The sequence below is a fragment of the Elephas maximus genome, chromosome 7, assembly GCF_024166365.1.
Source record: "Elephas maximus indicus isolate mEleMax1 chromosome 7, mEleMax1 primary haplotype, whole genome shotgun sequence".
Taxonomy (NCBI): domain Eukaryota; kingdom Metazoa; phylum Chordata; class Mammalia; order Proboscidea; family Elephantidae; genus Elephas; species Elephas maximus.
The window spans coordinates 30,884,977-30,903,246 of record NC_064825.1 but is presented as its reverse complement, the minus strand read 5'-3'; positions in this window follow the sequence as shown (position 1 = coordinate 30,903,246).

The window sequence follows — 18,270 nt, the reverse complement described above, 5'->3', positions numbered from 1 at the left end:
GCTGTACTTCTCCCAAGACAAATTTGTTCTTTCTTTTTCTTTTCTTTTTTATTGTACTTTAGTTGAAGGTTTACAGAACAAACTAGTTTCTCATCAAACAGTACACACATTGTTCTATACCTTGGTTAACAACCCCATGACATGTCAACACTCTCCCTTCTCAACCCTGGGTTCCCTATTACCAGCTTTCCTGTTTCTTCCTGCCTTCCAGTCCCTGCCCCAGGGCTGGTGCACCCCTTTAGCCTTGTTTTTTTCCATGGGCCTATTCAATCTTTGGAAGAAGGATGAACCTCAGGAATGAACTCATAACTGAGCTGAAAGAGTGTCTGGGGGCCATACTCTCAGGGTTTCTACAGTGTCTGTCAGGCCAGCAAGTGTGGTCTTTCTTTTAAAGTTAGAATTTTTTTCTCCATTTTTCTCCAGCTCTGTCTGGGACCCTCTATTGTGATCCCTGTCAGAGCAGTCAGTGGTGGTAGTTGGGCACCATCTAATTTTACTGGACTTAGTCTGGTGGAGGCCGTGATAGATGTGGTCCATTAGTCCTTTGAAATAATCTTTCCCTTATATCTTTAGTTTTCTTCATTCTTCCTTGCTACTGAAGGCGTGAGACCAGCAGGGTATCCTAGATGGCTGGTCACAGGCTTTTAAGACCCCAGGCACTACTCACCAAAATAGAATGTAGAACATATCCTTTATAAACCATGTTATGTCAGTTGTGAGCTAGATGTTCCCCAAGACTATGGTCCCTACAGCCCTCAACCCAGCAAGTCAGTCTCTCAGGTAGTTTGGATGTGACTATGGAGCTACCATGACCTTGCCTTGTACATGTTATGCTGGCTTCCCAGGTATTGTGTACTGTCTTACCCTTCACCAGAGTTTCTGCTTATCTATTGTCTATTAAATATTTTTCCATCACTGCCCTTCCCCTCCCTTGTAACCATCAAAGATTGTTTCTTTTTCTATGTAAACTTTTTCATGAGTTTTTACAGTAGTGGTCTCATATAGTATTTGTCCTTTTGTGATTATTTCACTCAGCATAATGCACTCCAGATTCATACATTGTTATGAGATGTTTCACAGATTCATCATTGTTTATTGTTGTGTAGTACTCCATTGTGTGTTTGTGCCACAGCTTGTTTATCCATTCATCCGTTGAAGGGCATTGTTCGTTTTTTTGGCAGTCCATGGTATATTCAGTATTCTTCACCAACACCATAATTCAAAGCCGTCAATTCTTCTTTGGTTTTCCTTATTCATTGTCCAAATTTTATATACATATGAGGTGATTGAAAATATCATGGTTTGGATCTGGTTTGGATCCTTAGAGTCCTCAAAGTTACATCTTTGCTTTTTAACACTCTAAAGAGGTCTTTTGCAGCAGATTTGCCCAGTGCAATGTGTCCTCTGATTTCTTGACTGCTTCTTCCATGGGAGTTTATTGTGAATGCAAATAAAATAAATTCTTGAACACCTCATTATTTTCTCCATTTATCATGACATTGCTTATTGGTCCAGTTGTGAGGATTTTTGTTTTCTTTATGTTGATGTGTAATCCACACTGAATGCTGTGGGTCATTGATCTTCATCAGTAAGTGCTTAAGTCCTCTTCACTTTTAACAAGCAAGGTTGTGTCATCTGTACATTGCATGTTGTTAATTTATCTTCCTCCAGTCCTGATGCTGCATTCTTCAGTCCAACTTCTTGGATTATTTGCTCAGCATACAGATTGAATGAGTATGGTGAAAAAATACAACCCTGATGCACATCTTTCCTGACTTTAAACCACATAGTACCCTCTTGTCCTGTTCAAACGACTGCCTCTTGCTCTATGTATAGGTTCCCCATGAGCACTATAAAGTGGTCAGGAATTCCCATTCTTCAAAATGTTTCTAAAATCACTACCTCTCTCCTTTTTTTTCCCTCCCTCCCACCCCTGGTAACCACTAATAAAGTTTGGTTTCTATACATTTGGCTTTTCTTGTCTTTTTGTATAAGTGAGGTCATACAATATTTGTCTTTTTGTGACCAACTTACTTCACTCAACATAATGTCTCCAATCTCCGTCCAAATTGTATCACGGATCAAGACTTCATTTCCTCTACTAGCTGAGTTGTATTCCATTGTATCCACATTTTGTTTATCCATTTATGGGCATTTGTGTTGTTTCACTTTTTGGCTATTGTGAATAGTGCTGCAATGAACACTGGTGCACTAGTCTCTTTGAGTCTTTTGGTTATATACCTAGGAGTGGAATCGCTGGATCATATGGTAGTTTTATTTTTAGTTTTTTGAGGAACTGCCACACTATTTTGCACAATGGCTTTAAGATTTTGCATTCCTACCAGCAATTGATAAGGGTTCCAATTTCTCCACATCTTCATTGACATTATTTCGTTATCTTCTTTTTTTTAACTTACCTATCCTAGTGGGAGTGAAATGGCGTCTCATTGTGGTTTTGATTTGCATCTCTCTAATGGTTAATCATGTTGAGCATATTCTCATGTGTTTGGTGGCAATTTTAATGTCCTTTTCGGTGAAATGTCTATTCAAGTCCCTTGCCCATTTTATGATTGGGTTATTTGTCTTTTTGTTTGTTGAGTTGTCAAAATTTTATATATATTTTGTTTATTAGATTCTTACCGAATACATGGTTTCCGAAGATATTCTCCCAGTCAGTAGGATGTCTTTCACTTTGTTGGTAAAGTCTTTTGATGAACAAAGTTGAAGCTGTAATCTTTATGGGAGCAGAATACTAGGTCTTTCTACTGTGGAGCAGCTGGGTGGGTTTGAACCACCAACCTTTCGGTTAGCAGCTGAACGCTTAACCATTGCACCACCACGGCTCCTTAAAACTACAACATGATACCACTACACACCCACTAAAATGTTTAATTAAAATTTATACAATACCAAATGTTGCTGGGGATGTGAAAGAACTAGAACCCTCATATACTGCTGTTAAAAATATAAAATGGCACAGTCATTTTTTGGAAACAATTTGTTATAACTTTAAGAAGTTAACCATACACTTACCATAAAACCTGGAAATTTCACTGAACCTACTGAAATGAGAATGTATTTCATGGAAAAATTTTGGTGTGAATGTTCATAGTAGAATTATTCAAAAGAGTAAACACTTGAAAAAATTCAAATGTTCAACTGGTGAATGGATAAGCAAAATGCGCTGTATCCTGGCAAATCTGTTAACAAAAAACCCATTGCAGTCGAGTTGATTATGACTCATAGTGACCCTATGGGACAGAGTAGAACTGCCCCATAGGGTTTCCAAGGAGTGGCTGGTGGATTCAAACTTCTGACCTTTTGGTTAACAGCCAAGCTGTTAATCACAGAGCCACCAGCGCATCCCTACAGCAGAATATTATTCAATCATAAAATGGAATAAAGTACTGATAATTGCTACTACATGTATAAATCTCAAAAACATTATAATAAATGAAAGAAGCCATATGGTAAAGACTACATATTGATTCCATTTATATGAAGTGTCCAGAAAAGTCAAGTCTGTAGAAACAGGAATTAGATCAGTGGATGCCTGGGGCTGGGGGTAGGAGTGGGGATTGAGTACAAACCAAAGAAACCAACCCATTGCTGTTGAGTTGATTTAGACTCATAGTGACCTGTAGGACATTGTAGAACTGCCCCATAGTGTTTTTAGGCTGTAATCTATTTGGAACCGAAGAAGAATTGATGCATATGAATTATGGTGTTGGGGAAGAATATTGATTATATCATGGATTTCCAGAAGAATGAACAAGTCTATCTTGAAAGAAGTAACAGCCAGAATGCTCCTTAGAAGCGAGGATGGCAAGACTTCATGTCCCTTACTTTGGATATGTTATCAGGAAGAACCAATCTCTGGAGAGGGACATCATGCTTAGTAAAGCAGAGGGTCAGCAAAAAAGAGGAAGAACCTAAATGAGATGGATTTACACAATGGCTGCAACAATAGATTCAAACATGTCAACTATTGTGAGGATGGTGCAGGACAAGGCAACATTCACTTCTGTTATATATAAGGTTGCTGTGAGTTGGAACCGACTCGATGGCACCTAACAACACAACAACAAATCTTTACAAAGCTGACTTCCACATCTTTCTCCAGTGGAGCTGAGGGTGGGTTTGAATTGCTGACCTTTTGGTTAGCAGCTGAGTGCTTAACCATTGCACCACCAGGGCTCCTTTTTGAGTATAAATAGGCTCAGGTGAATTTTGGGGGGGTAAGAGGAATGTTCTAAAATTGGATTGTGATGATGTTTATATAACCTAATGCATTTACTAGGAATCATTGCACACTTTCAATGGTGAATTTTATGGTGTGTCAATTATACTTTAATAAATTGACAAAAATACAATTTCAGTAGCTCTTACCATATTTTATTGTTATTGGTGTGGTCACTCTATAATCTTCTTTCTTGAATTAGAATGTATATCTGGTTTAAATTTTTTATAGCATAAAGAGTAAACCGTTTCCATTTTTGCTGGGTGTTTATGTTTATAAACGTCAAGTAATATTTATTCCACTGGAGAACTCTCTCTTTTCTAATTAAAAAAAGAAATCTTTCCCAAAGTGTTTCCTTAGCGGCCCTGAATTTATAGTTAAACTACTTCTGGATATTTACATATCAGTTTTAAAAATGTAAATTCGAATTTGGTAAAATAACTGGTTTTGGGGGGAAAATATCAAAAAATGTTGGATTGAGTATTTTAACTTATTCATTTTGTATTTAATCACTGAATATTCAGTTTTTGAGTTTCTATACTGTGCAAATCAGAGTAATTTATTGTTAGAAGCTAGGGGAGAATGTAGGGATGATCTTGTTGACTTCAACTTTCAAAAATGATGAAACTGAGGTCCAGAAAAGTCTAATGTTAAACTTCCTAAATGACAAAGGCAAAGCAGATTCTCCTTTCTTCCAGTCTTTCTTCTACACTTGTGCTAAGTACTGTATTCAGAAGAATTTACCAACAATTTAACACATTAATAGATTAAAAATTATATTTCACACTGTCATTTTTGGAATAACTTGTATTCACATGATCAACATTTACTTCACTCGAAAGACACTAGGCTTTGAAGAAGCTAAAGCAAAAGTCACTGACAACACTTAGTCTTCTCTCTCCGTATTCAAAAAATGAAAAGAATTCTAAATCTTGTCACACATTCCTCCACATTAGTTTACAATGCAATTTCATCCTTGTTAGCTATAAATGCCATTGTAGAGGATTGAAACTGACAAGCCTCCTTGAAAATGGTTTATAAAACTAGATTAAACATTTATTGATCAGTGAGCCAAATTATATGCAACATTTTACAGTAAATCATTCAATACTTTTATTACTAAATATGTAACTCACGTATAAATCCCTCTATTCCATACATTCTACATTTTAGCATATAATGAAAAACAAAGCCTGAAACAACAAAGAATAAAACTGATCTTTTTGTTCTTGTATTGTTATATATGTTTTTGTATGTTATGTTATTATGTTGTAGATCAGGAAAAATATATTTCCTCTGGGCTAAAGAGAAGGAGAGATGGGGGATTATTCAGTGCAGATAGGGCATTTGTACGCAACCGTAAAGCAGACGCACAAACACTAATAGATTGAATTTTAAAAAAAATCTTCTATCTTAAATGTATTTAAAGTAAATCACTAATAACCAATAATAATACAAAGAGATTTCAATGTTTCATTCACGGTGGCTGAATTAACACTAGAGTGTATTTCAGTCACTGAAAGAAGGGGTAAGTTTTTTTGAAAAAAAGCTTTCCAAACTCTCCTAATTTATCTTATTTCTTGTAAATTTGATCTGATTCCAGATGGCAACTTCTTCATATTAAGAAATTAAAAAAATATTGGCTAGTTACTATATCCCCTGCCTTGGGTAGGATTATAACCTCCCCCAATTTAAATTATCATTATCTTTGAATGGATCACACAATAGAAACCCCACTGATATCAAAATTAGCGTCAGGCTTCTGAAATACATGCATATGGCAAAGACTTTACTATAGATGTCAGTTATAGAGAAGGTAATGATTTATAATATTAAATTTATTGTAATATACCTGTGTATGCATTTATTCAGCTGATATTAAACATTTATAATATCCCAGGATCCCATCAGTTGTCGGAGAGAAAATGATTTAAAAAACTGTCACTTCCTGCTCTAATGAAGTCTAAAACGTCAGATTAGTAAATGGGCAACTATAGTATAGTAACATAATTGAAACCATTTCAGGAGGTAGCATATGATCAAGAACCAATAGTACTGAAGGAAGAAGTCGAAGCTGCACTGAAGGCATTGGCAAAGAACAAGGCTCCAGGAATTGACAAAAAAAGCATCAAAAGAAGATGGAAAGAATACGCAGTCACTGTACCAAAAAGAGTTGGTTGACGTTCAGGCATTTCAAGAGACAGCATATGGTCAGGAGCTGATGGTACTGAAAGAAGTCCAAGCTGCACTGAAGGCATTGGCAAAGAAGAAGTCTTCAGGAATTGGTATAATACCAGTTGAAGTGTTTCAACAAACAGATGCAGGGCTGGAAGTTCTCACATGTCTATACCAAGAAATTTGGAAGACAGCTACCTGGCCAACCGAGTGTAAGAGATCCATATTTATGCCTATTCCCAAGAAACGTGATCCAGCAGAATGCGGCAATTATGGAACAATATCATTAATATCACACGCAAGTAAAATTTTGCTGAAGACCATGCAAGGGCTGCTGAGCAATAATACATTGACAGGGAACTGCCAGAGGTTCAAGCCAGATTCAGAAGAAGATGTGGACTGAGAGATACCATTGATGATGTCAGATGGATCCTGGCTGAAAGCAGAGAATACCAGAAAGATAGTCACCTGTGTTTTATTGTCTATGCAAAGGCATTTGACTGTGTGGATCATTAACAAATTACAGATAACATTGCGAAGAATGGGAATCCCAGAATGCTTAATTGTGCTTCTGAGGAACCTGTACATAGATCAAGAGGCAGTTGTTCTAACAAAACAAGGGGATACTGCATGGTTTAAAGTCAGGAAAAGTGTGCATCAGGGTAGTATCATTTCACCATACTTGTTCAATCTATATGCTGAGCAAATAATCTGAGAATCTGGACTACATGAAGAAGAACTGGGCATCAGGATTGGAGGAAGACTCAGCCACAAACTGCATTATGCAGATGACACAGCCTTGCTTGCTGAAAGTGAGGAGGACTTGAAGCACTGACTGATGAAGATCAAAGACCCACAGCCTTCAGTATAGATTACACCTCAATGTAAAGAAAACAAAAATCCTTACAACTGGACCAATGAGCAACATCATGATAAATGGAGAAAAGATTGAAGTTATCAAAGATTTCATTTTACTTGGATTCGCAATCAACAGTCACAGAAGCAGCAGTCAAGAAATCAAAAGATGCATTGCACTGGGCCAGTTCACTGCAAAAGACCTCTTTAAAGTGTTGAAAAGCAAAGATGTCACCTTGAAAACTAAGGTGCACCTGACCCAAGCCATGGTGTTTTCAATTGCCTCATATGCATGTGAAAGCTGGATAATGTATAAGGAATACTGAAGAATTGAGGCCTTCAAATTGTGGTGTTAGAGAAGAATATTGAATATACTGTCAACTGCCAAAAGAGTGAACAAATCTGTCTTAGAAGAAGTATGGCCAGAATAGTGAGACTATGTCTCACATACTTTGGACATGTTATCAGGAGGATCAGTCCCTGGAGAAGGACATTATGCTTTGGTAAAGTAGAAGGTCAGCAAAAAAGAAGACCCTCAATTAGATGAATTGACACAGTGGCTACAACAGTGGGCTTAAGCATAACAACAATTGTGAAGATGGAGTGGGACTGGGCAGTGTGTCATTCTGTTGTGCACAGGGTCGCTATGAGTTGGAATAGGCTCGATGGCACCTAACAACAACAACAGTGAAGATACTAAGCTGAGATAATCAACAAATTTCATATATGTCACCATGCATCTATCAGGTACTATCTTAGTTTCCTAGTGCTGCTGTAGCACAAACTTCTGGCTTTAAAGGCCAGACATTTATTTTCTCATAGTTCAGGAGGTTAGAAGTCCAAATTCAGGGTGTAGCTCTATGAGGAGGCTGTTCTTTATCTATTTCAGCTTCTAGTAGCCCACGATCCTTGGAGTTCCTAGGCTTGTAGATTCATCAGCCTCCTTCATGAGATAGTGTCAGTCTTCTCCACATGTGTTCACATGTGTCTGTGTCTTGTTATTTTTTACATAATTCAAGAGTGATGAGGTTTAGAATCAGCACTACATTAATGTGACCTCAACTGATCGATCGATTACATTATATTAGATTGCATTATGGAATGTGATTATATTATATTACATTACATTATGGAAAGTGATTAGATTATGTTCATAGACATGGTGAGTTAGGGTTCCAGCACATATTTTGGGGGGGCACAATTCAGTCTATAACAGGTGTAGCAGCTTTTGTCCACAGTCAGCCTTAACCAATCTTAATAACCTGCCAAAAGATTAATGATTTTATTGCCAATTTCTAAACTCCAGCTATTTTTAGCTTTCTGAAAGCCCTAAACGTGATCTCATAAAAAAAGAGCTTTCATTAACTTATGATCTGCCACCTTGAGGAAAAAAAGTCATTTTGTATACAGTTAAAATATTGTGTTTTCCAAGAAGTGTCTGGAAAATGTTTTGCTTAATAGGATGTTTGCTCCAGATAAATTGGTATGCTTGTTAATGGTACTCTTCTTCTTAATCATAAGGGCTTCCTGTATCAGCAACTGAACTGTAATCATAAGGGCTTCCTGTATCAGCAACTGAACTGTTTTCATTTACTGAGTTGCAATTCGCTGGAGCCAAGAAGGAGATGGAAAGAAAGCTTTCTCTTTGATCTCACATTGCAAAGCTCAAATGGAGGTGTCTTATGTACTTTTTAGCCACTTACATTCTAAAAGAGTTCGTTAAGAAAAAAAGCCATATAATCATTGAAGTTAGAGTTTCAGCCTTGTTTACATGACCATTGCCATACATAGAAAACCGAGGGCTTTTTAGGAAAAGTTTTCTAATTTGTGAGTGATAGTCAGTTGTCACCCTGGAGAAGAGAAAGAAAATATAAATAAAATGACTAATTAGGACTAATGCTAAAGGCAAAGAAATTGAAGATTTTTACCAACTTCTGTAGTATGAAATTGATCAAATGTGCAATCAAGATGCATTGATAATTACTGGTGATTGGAATGTGAAAGCTGGAAACGAGGAAGGATCAGTAGTTGGAAAACATGGCCTTGGTAATAGAAAGTATGCTGGAGATTGCCTTATAGGATTTTGTAATGCCAATGACTTAGCAAATACCTTGTTCAACAACATAGTGATTATGCACATGAAACTCACGGGATGGAATACACAGGAATCAAATGTACTACACCTGTGGAAAAGATGATGGAGAAGCTCAATATCATCAGTCAGAACACGGCCAGGGGCCGACTGCAGAACAGACCATCAATTGCTCATATGCAAGTTGAAGCTGAAGTTGAAGAAATTAAAATAAGTCCACGAGAGCCAAAGTACAACCTTGAGTATATCCCACCTGAATATAGAGACCATCTCAAGAATAGATTTGATGCATTGAACACTAATGATCAAAGGCCAGGCAAGTTGCAGAACGACATCAAGGACATCATACATGAAGAACGCAAGAGGTGATTACAAATACAGGAAAGAATGAAAAGAGCAAAATGGATGTCGGAAGAGACTCTGAAACTTGCTCTTGAATACGGACCAGCTAAAGCAAATGGAAAAAATGATGACGTAAAAGAGCTGAACAGAAGATTTCAAAGGACAGCTTGAGAAGACAAAGTATTATAATGAAATGTGCAAATGCCTGGATTTAGAAAACTAAAAGGGAAGAACATACTTGACATTTTCAAGCTGAAATATCTGAAGAGAAAACTCAAGCCTCGAGTTGCAATGTTGAAGAATTCTATGGGTAAAAAAATTGAAGCATGCAGGAAGCATCCAAAGAAGATAGAAGGAATATACAGAGTCTCTGTACCAAAAAGAATTGGTCAACCTCCAGACATTTCAGGAGGTAGCATATGATCAAGAACTGATGGTACTGAAGGAAAAAGTCAAAGCTGCACTGAAGGCATTGTTGAAAAACAAGGCTGCAAGAATTGACAGAATACCAACTGAGATGTTTCAACAAAGGGATACAATGCTGGAAGCACTCACTGGTCCATGCCAAGAAATTTGGAAGTCAGCTACCTGACCAAATGACTAGGAGAGATCCATATTTGTGCCCATTCCAAAGAAAGGTAATCCAAGAGAATGCAATTATTGAACAATATCATTAATATCACATGCAAGTAAAATTTTGCTGAAGATAATTCAAAAATGATTGCAGCAGTACATCAACAGGGAACTGTCAGAAGTTCAAGCTGGAATCAGAAGAGGGCATGGAATGAGGGATATTCCATGTCAGATGGATCTTGGCTGAGAGCAGAGAACACCAGAAAGATGCATACCTGTGTTTTATTAACTATGCAAAGGTATTTGACTGTGTGGATCATAACAAATTATGAATAACATCACAAAGAATGGGAATTCCAGAATACTTAATTGTGCCCATGGGGAACCTGTACGTAGACTAGAAAGCAGTAGTCCTAACAGAACAAGGGATCCTGCATGGTTTAAAATCAGAAAAGATTTGCATCAGTGTTATATCCTTCCACCATCCTTATTCAATCTCTATGCTGAGCAAATAATCAAAGACGCTGGACTATGTGAAGAAGAATGTGACATCAGGATTGGAGGAAGACTCACTAAAAACCTGAGAAATGCAGATGACACAATCTTGCTTACTGAAAGTGAAGAGGACTTGAATCACTTACTGATAAATGTCAAAGACTATAGCCTTCAGTATGGATTACACCTCAACATAAAGAAAAGAAATATCCTCACAAATGGATCAGTAAGCAAAATCATGACAAAGAGAGAAAAGATTGAATTTGTCAAGGACTTCATTTTACTTGGATCCACAATCAACACCCATAGAAGCAGCAGTCAAGAAATCGAAAGACACATTGCACTGGGCAAATCTGCTGCAAAAGACCTCTTTAGAGCGTTAAAAAGCAAAGATGTCACGTTGAGGACTAAGGTAAGCCTGGCCCAAGTCTTGGTATTTTCAATTATCTCATATGCATGTGAAAGCTGGACAACGAATAATGAAGACTAAAGAAGAACTGAAGCATTTTAATTATGGTGTTGGCCAAGAATATTGAATATACCATGGGTTGCCAGAAGAACAAACAAATCTGTCTTGAAAGAAGTACAGCCGGAATTCTCCTTAGAAATGAGGATGGTGAGACTTCATGTCACATACTTTAGTCATGTTGTCAGGAGGAACAAGTCCCTGCAGAAGGATATCATGCTTGGTAGAGAGTCAGCAAAAAAGAGGAAGTCCCTCAATGAGATGGTTGACATAGTGTCTGCAACAATGGGCTCAAACATAGCAATGATGGTGAAGATGGTGCAGGACCGGGTGGTGTTTCGTTCTGTTGTACATAGGGTCACTATGAGTTAGAACCAACTGGATGGCACTTAACAACAACAGCTTCAACCTAGGACTCTGTAAAACAACCTCATAATGTTGGTGGTGCCAAATGGTGCCCTGGACAGATAGAAAAATATTTTATTCTCAGTCATTGTGGTTGTATATTTTAGCAGAAAAGTAAGTGGCTTATTGGGCAAAAGATTTTGATTGCTCTTTCGTGGTCTAGTTTCACGTGTCTCAGATATATGAATATACCTCACTTATAAGAGATCCTAAGAAATAGAACATTTTTCATAAGTAAAATGTTTATGCAGACTGAATTTATTCCTAAGCTGAATAAATGATTGCCCAAGTACTGTGATTTCAGTTATGGTGTTAATAGTCCTCACTGTTCTTCAAGTTTGTACCCCCTAATTCAATGTTCTCTGGTGGCTGAAATCTTTCTAATAAGAGAGTTTTCTATTTCATTACTGACACTAAGTTTGATAATGTGAATATTTTAGGGAGAAGAAATTGATAATGTCTAATAGCATTGTTTTCTAGAAACTAATTATGATAAAGTTGACTAATAGCATTGTTTTCTAGAAACTAATTATGATAAAGTTGACTATGGACCATAGAGAACGAATTGTTATTGGTAGTTGCTGTTGAGTCGGTTCTAGTTCATGGCAACCCTGTGTAAAACAGAACAAAAAGTTGCCTCGTCCTGTGCAATCATCACGATTTTTGACATGCTCAAGTCCATTTTTGTGGCCACTGTGTATTTTGAATGCCTTCGAGCCTTGAATGCTCATCTTCTAGCACTATATGGGACAATTTTCTGTTGTGATCCATAGGATTTTTGTTGACTAATCTTCATAAGTAAATGGCTAGTCCTTTCTTCATAGCCTATTTTAGTCTGGAACCTCCACTGAAACCTGTCCACTGTGAGTGACTCTGCTGGTATTTGAAATACCGGTAGCATAGCTTCCAGTATCATAACACTCAAGCCACCCACAGTATGACAAACTAATAGATGGGTGGTGGATGGAGAACAAATAGGGGCTCATAATTGTGGACAATTTTACCCATTTTATCAATTTGCCTAGGATAAGCTCCATTGCTAAGTAACTGAAGCATTCTTTTAAACAGAGTACTGTGTTTTATTATTCATAGAAACATAACTAAAATGCAGTGTGCATTTCCTTGCTTTATTAAACAGAACATTACTGCATAGAATGTGAACTTTCTTTGTGTCCCAGAGTCATCATTTTGAACATCTGATGGTGTAAAATGCTATAAGGCAGCAGTGTCACTAGGGCTATTGAGCTATTTGTCCCTGGAGTAAATTATCCTAAGTATTGCATTGTGATTCTGTTGTCTCACTTCTTAATGACAGCTGTCCCAGCTCAGTGTTGCTGTTTTAGCAACTATTCCCTTACTCCTCCCTCCATTACTATCTCTCATCCACTCTATAGCTCCATAAATTTATAGAGTCGTGAAGTCCTAAGTTTCAGTCCTGACTTCAACGTTTAGGAGCTGTGTAACCTTAAGCAAGCTACTTGACCTCTGTAAGTCTTGATTTGGGGGGCTAATGGCAGAACCTTCTTTAGTCATGTTCAACAGAGCTGAGGGTCACAGAGGATGACTGCCAGGGAAGTGTGTGTAGAACTGTATTTTTATATACTAAAATTACAGAATAGCATGTAACATTATATAAATGAAATTTTGAACTAGTGAAGGAAAATTACCTTAAAAGTAATAATGATGGTCTTTTTAATATATCGTGAGCAAACAATTACATAAAAAATAGTGTTAAATGGGAGAACATTTTCTGTTCCTCATCTACATAGTTTTCACATCTCGGTATTATCCTTGATTTCGCCATAAAAAACAAACAGTTGCCAGCGAGTCAACTCTGACTCATGGTGACCGTATGTGTGTCATAGTAGAGCTGTGCTCCATATGGTTTTCGATGGCTGATTTTTTTCTGAAGTAGATCACCAGGCCTTTCTTCTGAGGTGCCTCTGGGTAGACTGAAACTTCCAACTTTTTGATTAGCAACTGAGTGCATTAACCATTTCCTCTACACTTAGGTTTTCTCAGTGGATCAGGGGACAGTTTGTATATTCTGTCTGCATATCGTTTACCATCTTCTTTTTTTTTTTCTCAGAAATCTTTTGGGGAAAAAAGAAGGGCATCTCCACATGCAGCATCATACTTTATAATTTATGTACTTGTTTTTATCTAGCCTTACCTCCAATCTCTCAAAAAAACGTTTAACCAAATTAATCCTCCTAGACTTAATAATGTCTCTTTCTTGCTAAGAACATTTTATTTGTTCTCTAGTACCACCTTATTTCAATTAAGCATTCTGGAATACAGTTTATATTATCATATTCCTATGAATTCTTAATTTTAGAAGTCTTTTAACTATTTCATAAGGTGCATTCTTTTTCTCCCGAACTGCAGTGCTTGCCTTGGATACTATGGAATTGTCCCTCCATTTGAGTCCTGGGAAATGTCCCAGGAATTTGCACTCCAGAACATTATTTTCTAGTTGAAGGACTTTGGGAACCTAAAATGAATTTTTAAAAGGTCATTTTTTAGTTGCTTATGGCATACCTTTCCTTCCTTACGCAGTTATTGCTGACATTCAGCATAGTCATAGAAAATATCCAATTAAGAGTCCTTGCTTAGCAAGTCACCTTTAAATTCCTACATTTTATTTGTCCCCTAGCATCTATTTGGAGTGCCACCATTTTGGAACCTTGAAGGTATGTGATCTTTATTATAATGGCCACTCTCCAAGGAAATAAATGTTCTAAAATAAAAGGCAGGCCAGTGTGACAAAAATTACCAGGACTTCCGTCCTCCCATCAGATCACTACAGATAACCTTCAGGGCATCTCTCTTCCTGGACTTTGTTTTCTAGCAAGAACATTAGTATATAAAAATAGCACATTTACAACTCACTTCCTTGGGGCTCTTTCAGTCTCAAAGTTCTCATCCCAAATGGAGTTTGGGGCAGGGAGTTTATACGTAGTCAATTAGAGCTTAAGGGGAGGGTTTGATGAGTAAATCAGAGCTTATCTAATATTTCTTAGGAACAGACCAGACAGTGAGCCCTACACTCAACTAAGGAGCATTTTGCTGTAGGATTAGATCTTCTCAAATGAAATGTTCCCAGGTGCTTTGGAGGGAAATGTCTTCACAGTACAGTTGGCTTTTGAGGGTTACATTTGACAAAATGGAAATAACTATCAAGATCAAAGAACTAAGGTGATGAGAAAGAGATGTGTGCTTATTTTGAATTCTAATAATATTGCCTTTTTCTTCTAATGATTTCCATGGAGACCTCTTGAAAAAGTATAATTTCCTTTCCTGACAGTGATGTTTTGTCTGAAGAGATCAGAAAATTTAAGCTACAGTCTTGGTGCCTTTTAAAAATAAATACGAGCTTTTACTTTTAAGAGAGAAGAAAAGTAACAGGTATGCAGTTAAATATTACTAGCTTCTTGGGAATGTATCTGGACATACATAGATATAATTTTTTAAAATGTTTGGTTAGAAACTTCATCCTCAATTCTGTTGGTGCCTGTTTCGACAAAATATTGGCCAAAGAGGCTCTTGCTTCATCATACTTGAATAGCAGTAGCTCAAATAAAGCAGTTAAAGCTCATTTTTCTGTAGTCATTCCTTGCTCCCTTCCTTCATCTCCAAAGCTGATAATTATCGGCAGTCCACATCATAGAACTGCTCACCAAGTTGAATGATTGTGACTCAAATACTGCCGAGCAGCTTAGGACCTATTTTAAACCTTCAGACCTACTCTGCAATTCAGAATGGTATTTTGTGGACTGAGTTTACTGAAGGAATTGGAAGTCAAGAAGGAAGAAATATAAGCACAAGTGAATAGGGAATATCTATTTTAAATTGACAATATGTCCTAACAATTTGGTCTTGGATATAATGCTCAATGATTTTATTTATACTCATGTAACAATGCCAGTCCCCCACGTGTCTGTCAGTTTGTCGTACTGTGGGGGCTTGTGTGTTGCTGTGAGGCTGGAAGCTATGCCACCGGTATTCAGATATCAGCAGGGTCACCCATGAAGGACAGGTTTCAGCTGAGCTTCCAGACTAAGACAGACTAGGATGAAGGACCTGCAGTCTACTTCTGAAAAGCATTAGCCAGTGAAAACCTTATGAATAGCAGTGGATTATTGTCTGATATAGTGCTGGAAGATGAGCCCCCCAGGTTGGAAGGCACTCCAAAGATGACTGGGGAAGAGCTGCCTCCTCAAAGTAGAGTCAACCTTAATGATGTGGCTGGAATAAAGCTTTCAGGACCTTCATTTGCTGATGTGGCATGACTCGAAATGAGAAGAAACAGATGCAAACATCCATTAATAAGAACCTGGAATGTACAAAGTATGAATCTAGGAAAATTAGAAATTGTCAAAAATGAAATGGGATGCATAAACATCAATATCCTAGGCATTAGTGAGCTGAAATGGACTGGTATTGGCCATTTTGAATCAGACAATCATATAGTCTACTATGCGGGAATGACAACTCGAAGAGGAATGGTGTTGCATTCATTGTCAAAAAGAACTTTTCAAGATCTATCCTGAAGTACAACACTGTCAGTGATGGGATAATATCCATACGCCTACAAGGAAGACCAGTTAATACGACTATTATTCAAATTTACCTACCAACCACCACAGCCAAAGATGAAGAAATAGAAGATATTTATCAGTTGCTGCAGTCTGAAATTGATCAAACATGCAATCAAGATGCATTGATAATTACTGGTGATTGCAATGTGAAAGTTGCAAACAAAGAAGAAGGATCAGTAGTTGGAAAATATGGCCTTGGTGAGGGAAACAATGCCGGAGATCGAATGATAGAATTTTGCAAGACCAGCAACTTCTTCATTGCAAATACCTTCTTTCACCAACATAAATGGCGACTATACACATGGACCTCACCAGATGGAACACACAGAAATCAAATTGACTACATCTGTGGAAAGAGACGGTGGAAAAGCTGAATATCATCAGTCAGAACAAGGCCAGGGGCCGACTGTGGAACAGACCATCAATTGCTCATATGCAAGTTCAAGCTGAAACTGAAGAAAATCAGAGCAAGTCCACGAGAGCCAAAATATGACCTTGAGTATATCCCACCTGAATTTAGAGACCATCTCAAGAATAGATTTGACACATGGAACACTAGTGACCGCAGACTAGACGAGTTGTGGAATGACATCAAGGACATCATCCATGAAGAAAGCAAGAGGTCACTGAAAAGACAGGAAAGAAAGAAAAGACCAAGGTGAATGTCAGAGGAGACTCTGAAACTTGGTCTTGAGCACTGAGCAGCTAAAGCAAAAGGAAGAATTGATGAAGTAAAAGAACTGAACAGAGGATTTCAAAGGGCATCTCGAGAAGACAAAGTAAAGTATTATAATGACAAGTGCAAAGAGCTGGAGATGGAAAACCAAAAGGGAAGAACACACTCGGCATTTCTCAAGCTGAAAGAACTGAAGAAAAAATTCAAGCCTCGAGTTGCAACAGTGAAGGATTCCGTGGGGAAAATATTAAATGATGCAGGAAGCATCAAAAGAAGATGGAAGGAATACACAGAGTCATTATACCAAAAAGAATTAGTCGATATTCAAACATTTCAAGAGGTGTCATATGACCAGGAACCGATGGTACTGAAGGAAGAAGTCCAAGATGCTCTGAAGGCATTGGCAAAAAACAAGGCTCCAGGAATTGATGGAATATCAACTGAAATGTTTCAACAAAGAGATGCAGCTCTGGAAGTCCTCACTCATCTATGCCAAGAAATATGGAAGACAGCTTCCTGGGCAACTGACTGGAAGAGATCCATATTTATGCCTATTCCCAAGAAAGGTGATCCAACTGAATGTGGAAATTATAGAACAATATCATTAATATCACACGCAAGCAAAATTCTGCTGAAGATCATTCAAAAATGGCTGCAGCAGTATATCGACAGGAAACTGCCAGAAATTCAGGCCAGTTTCCGAAGGGGACGTGGACCCAGGGATATCATTGCTGATGTCAGATGGATCCTGGCTGAAAGCAGAGAATACCAGAAAGATAGTCACCTGTGTTTTATTGTCTATGCAACGGCATTCAACTGTGTGGATCATAACAAACTATGGATAACACTGCAAAGAATGGGAATTCCAGAACACTTAATTGTGGTCGTGAGAAACCTTTACATAGATCGAACAAGGGGATACTGCATGGTTTAAAGTCAGGAAAGGTGTGCGTCAAGGTTGTATTCTTTCACCATACCTATTTAATCTGTATACTGAACAAATAATATGAGAAGCTGGATTATATGAAGAAGAACGGGGCATCAGGATTGGAGGAAGACTCAACCTGTGTTATGCAGATGATACAACCTTCCTTGCTGAAAGTGAAGAGGATTTGAAGAACTTACTAATGAAGATCAAAGACCACAGCCTTCCGTATGGATTACACCTCGACATAAAGAAAACAAAAATCCTCACAACTGGACCAATGAGCAACATCATGATAAACGGAGAAAAGATTGAAGTTGTCAAGGATTTCATTTTACTTGGATCCACAATCAACAGCCATGGAAGCAGTAGTCAAGAAATCAAAAGATGCATTGCATTGGGTAAATCTGCTGCAAAGGAGCTCT